This window comes from Eptesicus fuscus, chromosome 16, assembly GCF_027574615.1.
Source record: "Eptesicus fuscus isolate TK198812 chromosome 16, DD_ASM_mEF_20220401, whole genome shotgun sequence".
Lineage (NCBI taxonomy): Eukaryota > Metazoa > Chordata > Mammalia > Chiroptera > Vespertilionidae > Eptesicus > Eptesicus fuscus.
This window is the reverse complement of record NC_072488.1, coordinates 36,914,437-36,925,427: the sequence shown is the minus strand read 5'-3', so window position 1 is coordinate 36,925,427 and position 10,991 is coordinate 36,914,437. Positions and strand designations below refer to the sequence as shown.

The following is a 10,991-nucleotide window of genomic DNA, read 5'->3' as shown; positions in this document are numbered from 1 at the left end:
CACTTCCCGAGGCCCCAGAGACTTCTCACGCTCTTCTCTCTGCGCTTCGAGCAGGTTGAAAAGTAGTCCCCCGGGGCAAGGCGCCGTGATTGGAGAACCGCGGTCGGCGGATGGTTTGGGCAGCAGACGGTGGGCGGGGCGGCGTGTGTAAATTGATGGAGTAGCGTCAGACCCCTGAGCTACAGCACCCACACGTGCGCCACTGAGACTTTATCCAACCCCAAGGGTACTTGTGGGAGGCAAAGAGACCTTCCGCTGTGGACAGCCCCCCCTCGACCCGGAAACAAAATCTTTTAAAAAACTATTCACCCGCTGGAGAGGGTGGGGAGAATTGACGTGTCCGGAAGACTGGACGGCTTCTAGTGTTGCTAAGCGACGAGGCGGGGGAGCCAGCGCGTTCTCGGGCCGCTGGCGGGGGGGAACCTGAGGAATCAGTGGCTGCAGCTGCTCAGAGACTCTACACCGAGCCGGCGCGCCGCGCCCTCCCGGGTCCTGCTTCCCTAGCCAGGGGACCCTGCACGCCAGGTGGTGTCCGGCGGCGAAGTGAGGGGTTTGCGGGACGCCCCGTCTGATGCTCCGGAGCCACGCGTCTTCCCCCACTCCGGAGGCAGGTGAGCCCGGGCCGGAGGACAGGGGGTTTTCCTTTAAACTTTGGGGTCCGGTTTTGCAGCTGTGCGCCGTCCAGTGTTGCCTTATCTACCCGAGGGTTGATACCACTGGGCGGGTGCCGCGAGCTCGCCGGTCCTTCTCCGCTCAGTGTTCGGTAGGGTCCCCTCCGCGCTGGAAGATGCAACTCTTCTCAAGTGAAATGACGAACACTGAACGCCTGCTTCGCGGGAGGTGGACCGACCCTCCTGGTCCTGGAGCTCACGGTCCACGGATCTAACTTTTTTCTCTAAGTCCTTTGTGAAAGTTGACAGTTTTGCCCATTCTTTTTTGGAAACTGTGTGTTCTTTTTTTTTTTTAATATATATTTTATTGATTTTTTACAGAGAGGAAGAGAGAGGGATAGAGAGTTAGAAACATCAATGAGAGAGAAACATCCATCAGCTGCCTCCTGCACACCCCCCACTGGGGATGTGCCCGCAACCAAGGCACATGCCCTTGACCGGAATCGGACCTGGGACCCTTGAGTCTGCAGGCCGACGCTCTAATCCACTGAGCCAAACCGGTTTCGGCAAAATTGTGTGTTCTTTAATTACACCATCTTTACCTTAAAAAGATGCCACACGTGCATTTCTGAGGAAAGCGTGGCAGTGGAATGGGAGACACTGATTGTTTCAGGCGGTCTCAGCTGGTAAAACAACGTCAGAGGTTTTCATGTATAATTAATGCTGCCCAAGAGAATTGTTGTGCTCTCTGAAACCCTGTTTCACGTGGACTTAAAGAGGAAGGTGTATTGTTCTGGAATAGCATATATGTAATGACTATGAATGAAATATCTATACTAGATAACAGTAGTCTAACTTCTGGTTTTCCTTTATCATTGGTAAATGGACTCCAAGTGGTATCTTTTTTGTTGTTGTTGTTCTTCAGTTTTGGAGGGTTTGCTATTGTGGGAAAGAAAAATAATACCTTACTTTTCAACTTGATCTACCAAGTTGATTTATGGCCGAATGACTCTCTCCTCCTTGAATTGCTTTCAGCCATACTTTTCTGGTTTTCCTCTTATGTTACTCCTCGCTCCCTCCCAGTGTTCCTTGCAAGTTCTTTTTACTTCTGACCTCTTAACACTGAAGTGCCTGTATTCGTTTGTGTACACGTAAGTGATCTGTTGCATGAGTTGCATGGTCGTGGTTTCAAACACCACTTCTATGTCAGAAAACTCTCAACATGCAAACAGAGTATATTCTTTAAGTTCCTGATTTTTTTTTTTAAAGGCTCTAGAACTGTGTTGTTCAAGACTGTGGGAGCGGTTTTTAAAATTTAAATGAACTAAAACGACATAAAATTAAAAATCCAATTCATGAGTCACACTAGCTAGCTACATTTCCAGTGCTCAGTAACCCGCGTGACAGAATGTGGAGTATTTCCATCATCACAGAAGGTTCTGTTGCGCAGCTGCTAGAACTTAGTGGCAACGAGGCATCAACCAGAGCAGGAGCAGCTGCAGCATATTGGTGTTGGGCATTTCTTTTGGCACCGTGTTCCCTGTGGAGTGCATAGCTGTTTCTGGTACTGACTGACTACACAGGAAGGGTCCTGTCAGAGGCAGGAAAGAAGCCCAATTCTTGTCTTAACCATTAACTTTTTATCGTGGAAGAGCACACGTTAGCAGTCTCGGTGTGTCCGTTCGAAAGAATGTTTACAAACATCACATTATCTTGGATCTTGAGCAAGCCCAAGTCTTCAGGAGGGGTTGGGAAAAAAAGAGTCATTCCCTGGGTGACACTGAGCATCACTTGTCTACTATTTTGGAATACCTTTGTCCCTGGAAAAGCATGTGCTATATGTAGAGGCTTGAAATAGCGTGACAGGTTTAGACTCTATCAATAATGGGGGTTAGGAGAGAGAGAAATCCAGTTGGGGTGTCTGTATATTTTAATGCGTGTAACATCCACGGTGCAATGAATACCCTTTATTGCAGTCTTGAGTTCAGTGAAGAGACAGAACTATACTGGTTGTTTGAAAATTGAATGTGGTGAATTGTTAAGCAGAACAAGAGAAGGCGTGGTTAACTATTCGGTGGAGTGAAAGAGCTCTCAGTCTAAGGGTCCACGCAGTAGCAGGTGCCAAGAGTAGTTTCTCCTTTTAGGATGTGGAAGCAAGATCCCGTGGGAGAGCGCTCTTCTTCCTAAAATCCGGAAACGCGTCTTTGGAAAGGGCATGTCTACCATGGCTACGTGGCCTGTAGAAGTGACCACTGTCAGGGGAGACTGGGACCTGAGGCCACAGCTGGAACCTATCTCCTTTCATGTGTAATAGTAATAATGGAGGGCCAGAATCTGGAAGGGAAGTGTCTGCTGCTACCACCTTACAGGGTTACTCCATTGCCCTCTCTTAAGGTGGTGAAGGAGAAATGGTTAGAGTATCGTTCCAGAGTCACAAAGCAGGGCAAGGAAAGGGAGATTTAGAGCTGAGAGATAATCCACTGATAATTGGCACACCCATATGCCCAACACCTAATTTCTACAATTGTTAGGCATTTTACCATATTTACTTTATCATATATCTATATATCCATTCATTCCTCAGCCTAATGATCACTCTCATACTGTCCCCCAAACATGGGATTGAGTGGGTAAGGATTGCCCTTCAAAGATTGCTTCGGAATCTTAATTTCCTGCTCCTTTAAATTGAACATTTCAGTGCCTTAGTTCCCAAATCTGTTTTTGTAATACCCTCCCATATTTGCCTGCTTAATTTTAAAGAATTGTGGCACATAGGGAATTTCATTATTTATATGTCCAATTTAAAATATAGACCTTGGAAATGAATCAGGTTTTCATGACTTACAGCTGGGGTTTGTCATGTGACATTTTCCTTGTTCTGTCTAGTTCAATGGTTGGCAAACTCATTAGTCAACAGAGCCAAATATCAACAGTACAACGATTGAAATTTCTTTTGAGAGCCGAAAACTGACTTCTGTGCATGGGCCACGAAGTTTCAATCGCACTGTACGTGCGCGCCTGCACGTGGTATTTTGTGGAAGAGCCACACTCAAGGGGCCGAAGAGCCACATGTGGCTCGCGAGCCGCGGTTTGCTGACCACTGGTCTAGTTCATATAAAAAGGACTCAAAATTAAGGGAGGTAATTTAATTATATTGTATTACATTTTACAAAAAGCATATATATATATATGTGTGTGTGTGTATGTATATGAATTTACAGTATATAGTCAATACATATTGAATATATATATTATATGTAATTTACTCTTGAAGTAGAATGAATATTATACTCATTTTACAGTTTAGGAAACTCATTTTCAAAGGTATAAGCACTTCTAGCCATGCTTAGAAAACTAAGACCTTCATATTCATTTTTTGAAACTACATATCCCCTCACATATTTTTAAATTAACATTTAAAATGTATCATGTTTATACAGTTGTTAAGGTTGTAATTTTCAACTTACTATAAATTATTGAATTTTTAAACAAAACTGTCCTTCAAAAAATATCCAGTGGTATCTAAATATTTTACTACTAGAGGCCTGGTGCACGAAAATCATGCATGGGGGGGGGGGATCCCTCAGCCCAGCTTGCACCCTCTCTAATCTGGGACCCTTCGAGGGATCGGGCCTAAACGGGCAGTCGGACATCCCTCTCACAATTCAGGACTGCTGGCTCCCAACTGCTCACCTGCCTGCCTTCCTGATTGCCCCCAACCGCTTCTGCCTGCCAGCCTGATCACCCCCTAACCACTCCCCTGCCAGCCTGATTGATGCCTAACTGCTCACCTGACAGCCTGATTGCCTCTAACTGCCCTCCCTTGCAGGCCTGGTCCCCCTCAACTGCCCTCCCCTGCTGGCCATCTTGTGTCCACATGGGGACAGCCATCTTTGACCACATAAGGGCAGCCATCTTGTGTGTTGGAGTGATGTTCAATTTGCATATTACTCTTTTATTAGATAGGATGACCATTCATTGAAAAAATAGGTAAATATCTTTTTTTTGACATTTAGAAGTTGAGGTTTCTATTCATCCTTAATCTCAAACTTCCAGTACATTTCCCTGCATAATTTTATTTTACTTCAATAGACTTTCATACTAAAAAACTCCTATGATCATACTGTCATCATTTTAATCACAAAAATATGAATATAAATTGAAATTAAATTGTTTTTTTAAATCTGTCACTTACAGCTATAAGTGTAATGAACTTTGTATCATTACAATTCTTAGTAATATACAGTCTATCAAAACAAATACATTACAAATTTAGATACCTTCTCTCTTCTAACAGCTTCATATGCCTGCTAGTGTGTTTTTTAGTTCCTACTTTCTTTTTGATAAACAGAAGCTCCTCCTCTTTCTTACAAGCTCACCTATTTTAAATTTACTGAAGAATTGTTAGAATAGTCACTTCTGACAGCAAATATATGGGTTTTCTATACCAAACAATTATCTGGTTTTCCTCAGACACCAACTGAATGTTCTACAATTTATTTCAATTCTGACCGTATGGGAGTTAGCAAGACCCCCCAGGTTAAGGGCTCAGTCCCACAAGACTGCCCTCACTTCAGAGCCATCACAAGTCCAGGTCTCCCCTCCCATACTTCTTGACCAACTGGCTATAAATTGGAAGTTTCTATGATCCCATCTCAGGTTCAGTAATTTGCTAGAATGGCTCACAGAACTGAGAAAACAGTTTATTTGCTATTGTTGTTTCATTATAAAACGTATACCTCAGGAACAGCCAAGTGGAAGAGATGTATAGGGCAAGGTATGGGGGGAGAGGTACAGAAACTTCCATGCTTTCTCTGGGTGTGTCACCCTCCCAACACCTTGATGTGTTCAGAAACCCATCAGTTCTCCAAACCCTGTAGTTTAGAAATTATCTCATTATGTTGGCATGCTTGATTAAATCATTGGCCATCATTGATGAACTCAATCTCCAGCTACTCTCTCCTCTTCAGAGATCCTGAGGTGCAGCTGAAAGTTCCAACTGTCTAATTGTGCCATGGTCTTTCTGGAGCCCAGCACCCATCCTGCAGGCATCCAGGAGCACCTCAGCCAAGAGTCATCTCATACCAAAGGCACTCTTATCACTCAGGAAACTCCACGAGTTTTAAAAGTTCTTGTGCCAGAAACCAGGATGCAGATACACATTGCCAGCTATATATGCTAGGGCAGTGGTCGGCAAACTCATTAGTCAACAGAACCAAATATCAACAGTACGACGATTGAAATTTCTTTTGAGAGCCAAATTTTTTAAACTTAAACTTCTTCTAACGCCACTTTTTCAAAATAGACTCGCCCAGGCTGTGGTATTTTGTGGAAGAGCCACACTCAAGGGGTCAAAGAGCCGCATGTGGCTCACGAGCCACAGTTTGCCCACCACGGCTCTAGGGTAACCACTTAGGGAACCTGCCCTCTCCCCAACCATACTGACAAGGGGGCGCTGGCCATAGGATCTTTCAATGAAAAGGAATAATATGTGTCCTGAAAATCATGATTCCTCTCCAACTTCCTGCCAGAGCAGAGCTCTGCTTTGTCTTAGACAATGTAAGCAAAGTGATTTACTGTACTTTCCGGCGTATAAGACGACTTTTTAACCCAGAAAAATCTCAAAAGCCGGGGGTCTTATACGCCAGAAAATACGGTATTTGGGTTTTAAGCAATCTGATATACATTGTCAGAGATTTTTCTAACCTACCGTATTTTCTGGCGTATAAGACCCCCGACTTTTGAGAAGATTTTCCTGGGTTAAAAAGTCGTCTTATACGCCAGAAAGTATGGTACTTAGAGTTATTTTCAGAATATTAATATTGTGATATTTGATTTATCCTATCTAATAAAAGAGTAATATACAAATTGACTGTCTCTCCAACACACAAGATGGCTGCCACAAGATGGCCAGCAGGGAGGGCAGTTGCGAGGGACCAGGCCTGCAAGGGAGGGCAGTTAGGGGTGACCCAGGACTGCAGGGGAGAGTAGTTGGGGGGGACCAGGCCTGCAGTGGAGGGAAGTTGGGGGTGACTGGGCCTGCAGGGAAGGGCAGTTGGGAGGGACCCAGGCCTGCAGGGGAGAGCAATTAGGGGCGATAAGGCTGGGAGGGGAGGGCAGTTAGGGGAACAGGCTTGGCAGGGGAGGGCAGTTGCGGGGGACCAGGCTGGCAAGGGAGCAGTTAGGCATCAATCAGGCTGGCAGGGGAATGGTTAGGGGGTGATCAGGCTGGCAGGCAGAAGCGGTTAGGGGCAATCAGGAAGGCAGGCAGGTGAGCAGTTGGGAGCCAGCAGTCCTGGATTGTGAGAGGGATGTCCGGCTGCCCGTTTAGGCCCAATCCTACCGGGCCTAAACGGGCAGTCGGACATCTCTTGAGGGGTCCCAGATTGGAGAGGGTGCAGGCTGGGCTGAGGGACACACCACCCCCCCCCCGTGCACGAATTTCATGCACCAGGCCTCTAGTTTTAAATAATGATAATGCTGAAATTGGTATAAAACTAGGATAAGGATTTCAATAATTTATTACCTTGTATTATTCACTAAAAGTATTGTGAAACCATGACTGTTAAGTCTGTTGTATGAATTTGGCCTGATTTAAGTGGTATAAACGTAACTCAGAATATTTTCTTATTGTTTTCTGTTATCACAGCATCATCATTTAGTATTATTATTGAAAGAGCTATTTAGCACTTGGTGAATATATGTGTAGACTAGCAGTTTGCATTTTCCAGAAGCCATAACTAGACTTCCCACAATGTACAATTTACCTTGAAAATTTCCTGCATTGAGTATCAATTGTTCATGTATTCTTGTTATTTAATATGACTGAAATATTAATAACTAATTGCTTGAAGTACAGTATTTCAGTTAATTCCATGTATAATTAAAAAATTTAAATACATTAACATTTCACAACATAGTCTGTGATTGGGATTAGGACTGTTTGTGTTTGCTGTTCAAATACTCGGTATAATATTTGATATTTGGATAAAATTCTGCTTTTCATATCAAGTATATTTGTTTAAAATTTTAGAGGGGATATACTAGGGAGCTTGGAAAATTTGTATTTAACATAAAATTATTTGATTATTTTCAGATATTAAAAATACAGAGCAGTTTTTTGTCCTCTCACAGGTTTCAATGACCATTAGGTTGTGCAGGTTTGCATCCTTTAATGATATGTTTCTTTTCCTGTCATACATAAAACATTTGATCTCTAGGTCATTCTGGAAATGAGATAAAGGGAGGGAAAAGTGAGATGAGACATCCTCTCAGTTCTTTTCTAGAGAACATAAAAGTATCCCATTTCCTTTGAGCAGACACCCAAATGATTAACTTCATTTCACAAGAAGAAACACATCTTTATTTAAAGTACAATACTTTCCTTGTACATCGTGTGAATCCTTAACTGTGTTGGCATTTTAAAAGCTGTCTGACAGAACCAACTATTTACAACAAGCCCAGGCCAGCCAGAGCTACGTTAGAAGGGCATAGAGACTCTCTGAAGTTAAAACTACTACAAGGCAAGATTATTCAAGAGACATGAAGTCTGGCTTTTGACTTCAGGAAATATCACTTTGGAAATTGTTCTCTAGGTAGGATTAAATATGAAAGTTTGAATATGCACCTAAAATGAATTAAGTTACCATACTGAATAGAACTGATTACAAAGGAATTTTTGAAAAGCATTTTGGTTACTATTATTTGAAACTACTTTGAAATGCTTTAGAGTGAAAGTTTTAAAAGATCATGGTCTTTTCTGATTATGAAAATCTGATATTATTTTAAAATCTTTATTGTTGAAAGTATTACATATGTCCCTTCCCCCACCCACATTGACCCCTTCTAGCCTGCCCCCGTGATTTTATTATAAGTTGGTTATGAGAAAGCTATTCACTTGTACATATTGAATCTATGTCTACTAAAAAAGATTAAATTGCTTAACTGCATGCCTATGAAAATAAAATAAACTCTTAATGCCAAATTAATTGTGCTCCTCATTGTAATACACAACTAGGTGAGAGTTAAAATACCGGAGTCAGGATTCATAGTATTTTCTGGATTCTTAGTCTAAGTGGTGGAAATAATTATCCATTTAATATTAGGATAGTTCTCAATTTTATACTGTCTATAGCATATATACAGGGTTTGTGCATATACATATATGCACATTATACTGTGTGCTATATATATGTATAGTAATGTAAGTTTATATATACTAAATATTGTATAAGACATATAGCCTACAGTATATGTATACTGTATACTTTGTAGTATATATGTGTGTGTATATATTCACATATATAGTGTGCATGTGTAGAGAGACAAACAGACAAAGTGTCTAGTGGAGAACACTGTGTTTCTAGGTTATTTTTATCATGTAATATAGAGAACTAATTACTGTATCAATAATACTAAGTCTTTTTAGTTAGAGCAGTTCTAAGTATCTCTCCTTTGTCATATTTTTAAATATTGTATTATAGAATTATTGGTGGCAGTGGTATATGTTCATCTTTCCATTTTAAAGAGAATATGATTATGACTTTTATACAAATATAAAATGAACATGAGTAAAATATTTTATTTAAATTATTAATTATGATATTATGATATTGTTCCCAGTTTGAAGTATCACATATTTATAGTCTAATAAGGAATTCTGAAATGAATTTACAAGTCAATGTAGAATAGGCAAAATTGGATACTATGCACTGGACAATAATCAGGACCAATTTGCATTTCTGTAGACAGGAATCATTTGTATTATTATCAATTTTCTACAAGTTAACTTCTCTCTTTACAGACTTATCAAAAAAGCCTTTACAATAACAGACAAATGGCCGGGCTAGCCAAGCCACCCATTAAATTTCAGTCTTTCACCATTTTCCTTACTGTCAGTGCCAGTTTTTTTCCTCTGATACTTATATCAGCGTGATTTTAGTAGTTGCAAGAAAGAAACTGTTTCATGTCCACAGAATTATTTCAGTTTAATGATGTAAATTTTGTGAGGGTGGGCACCCCAAAATGCATAAATCTATAAATCAATAATATGATGTTCTAGGTATATATGCAAACGTTGGATGGTTAAAGCCTGTTTCCTGCTTCAGAAAGTAGAAAAAATAGGAAATTTTATCAATTTAATCTTATTTTATTTGCAGTAGAGGAGCCAGTTATTTGAAGGAATCCAACAATGAATACTTTTCAAAAGCAAGAATCCTCTTCTAATGCAATTAATTCCTCCTTGCCTTATTAGTTTATAAGTGAGAGCTTTGTATATCAGATTTTAAGTTAGGTATAACTTTAACTGCAAAATAATTAGAAGCACTAAACTATAAAGGAAGCAATAATGTTATTTTTTTGAAATCTTTATATTGTATGATTTTGTTCTGATGTTTGCTCCCTTGCCAATCATTTATGCTCTCCATTTTATAGTAACAATATAGTAGAGCTAACAGTTGCATATCCTTCTTATTTTGGGGGGAATATTAAATATGGTGAGGTAGGCTCCACCTGTCTACTTCTGGTAGTTAGACTGTGAACGAATCAGACAATCTTGCCCTGGACACTGACTCTTAAGGGAATGATGATGTTAAATTGCTTAGATGACGCAGCTGTGGAGAGTATGGCTGTATGAGGGTGGAGAATGGGAATGAGTATTCAGTGGGTTCCAAGGCTATGGGATCTGAGTATATGACTTAGGATTTTCATCAGACCTTGACTACTTTGTTTTTTTCTGGAACCTGTTTCTCTAAGTTTCCATTGATTCTGTGATCTACCTGATTTTCATGCAATGAGTTTCTTTTCTGTTAAAGTTAACTGGAGTTGGTTTCTCTTTATTAAACAAATGAAAAGGAAAAAAACACACCAAAACTCTAGTAGAAGAAACAGCCAAGTACATGGTTATTTTTCTAGGTATATGATCATTATCACATTTACCTAAGACAGAGTGAAGTGTATCTATTGTATGTGGGGAAAAATAGAAATAATGCTGATACAGTTTAGCTTGCTAAATTATAACCTGATAGGCTACATGAATCAATTTATGGAATAATAGTGACAACTATGAATATATAATTTGAATTATTGTAATCCATCTTTTACCTATGGTTACATGTCCAAGAATATCCTTTGAATATTTAAAACATTTCTGGAATCTTAAAATGTTAGCTGCTTCTAGTAATAGTGGAGTAGCTCGTATTGAACTAATCCCCCTGCAGAAAACCATTATAAATTCTGGACAAAACACAAAAAACCCACAACTCTCTGGAGGCACTGGAGAGTGACCATAAGCAGGAAGAAATTGAAGGGAAGTCAACACTTGGAAAGAGAGAATAACATTGCACAAACGAAAATGAGACTTTGTTGCCAGCAGACCTGCAC

At 40.6% G+C, this 10,991-nt stretch overlaps 1 protein-coding gene across 4 annotated transcripts in view; it reads left to right on the top strand.

Moving 5' to 3' along the window:
• Positions 1-583: 583 nt before the first annotated feature.
• Positions 584-10,991, top strand: part of WDPCP (WD repeat containing planar cell polarity effector) — a 261,553-nt gene continuing 251,145 nt past the window's right edge. The window contains exon 1 of one of the 4 annotated variants that reach the window (XM_028154524.2): positions 584-611. The gene's annotated coding sequence lies outside the window, so the exon portion shown is untranslated. Of the gene's footprint in view, positions 612-1,755; positions 1,763-3,675; positions 3,752-8,127; positions 8,207-10,991 lie in introns of those variants that run through there. The other 3 variants (XM_054727870.1, XM_054727868.1, XM_054727869.1) reach the window with 3 other exon arrangements.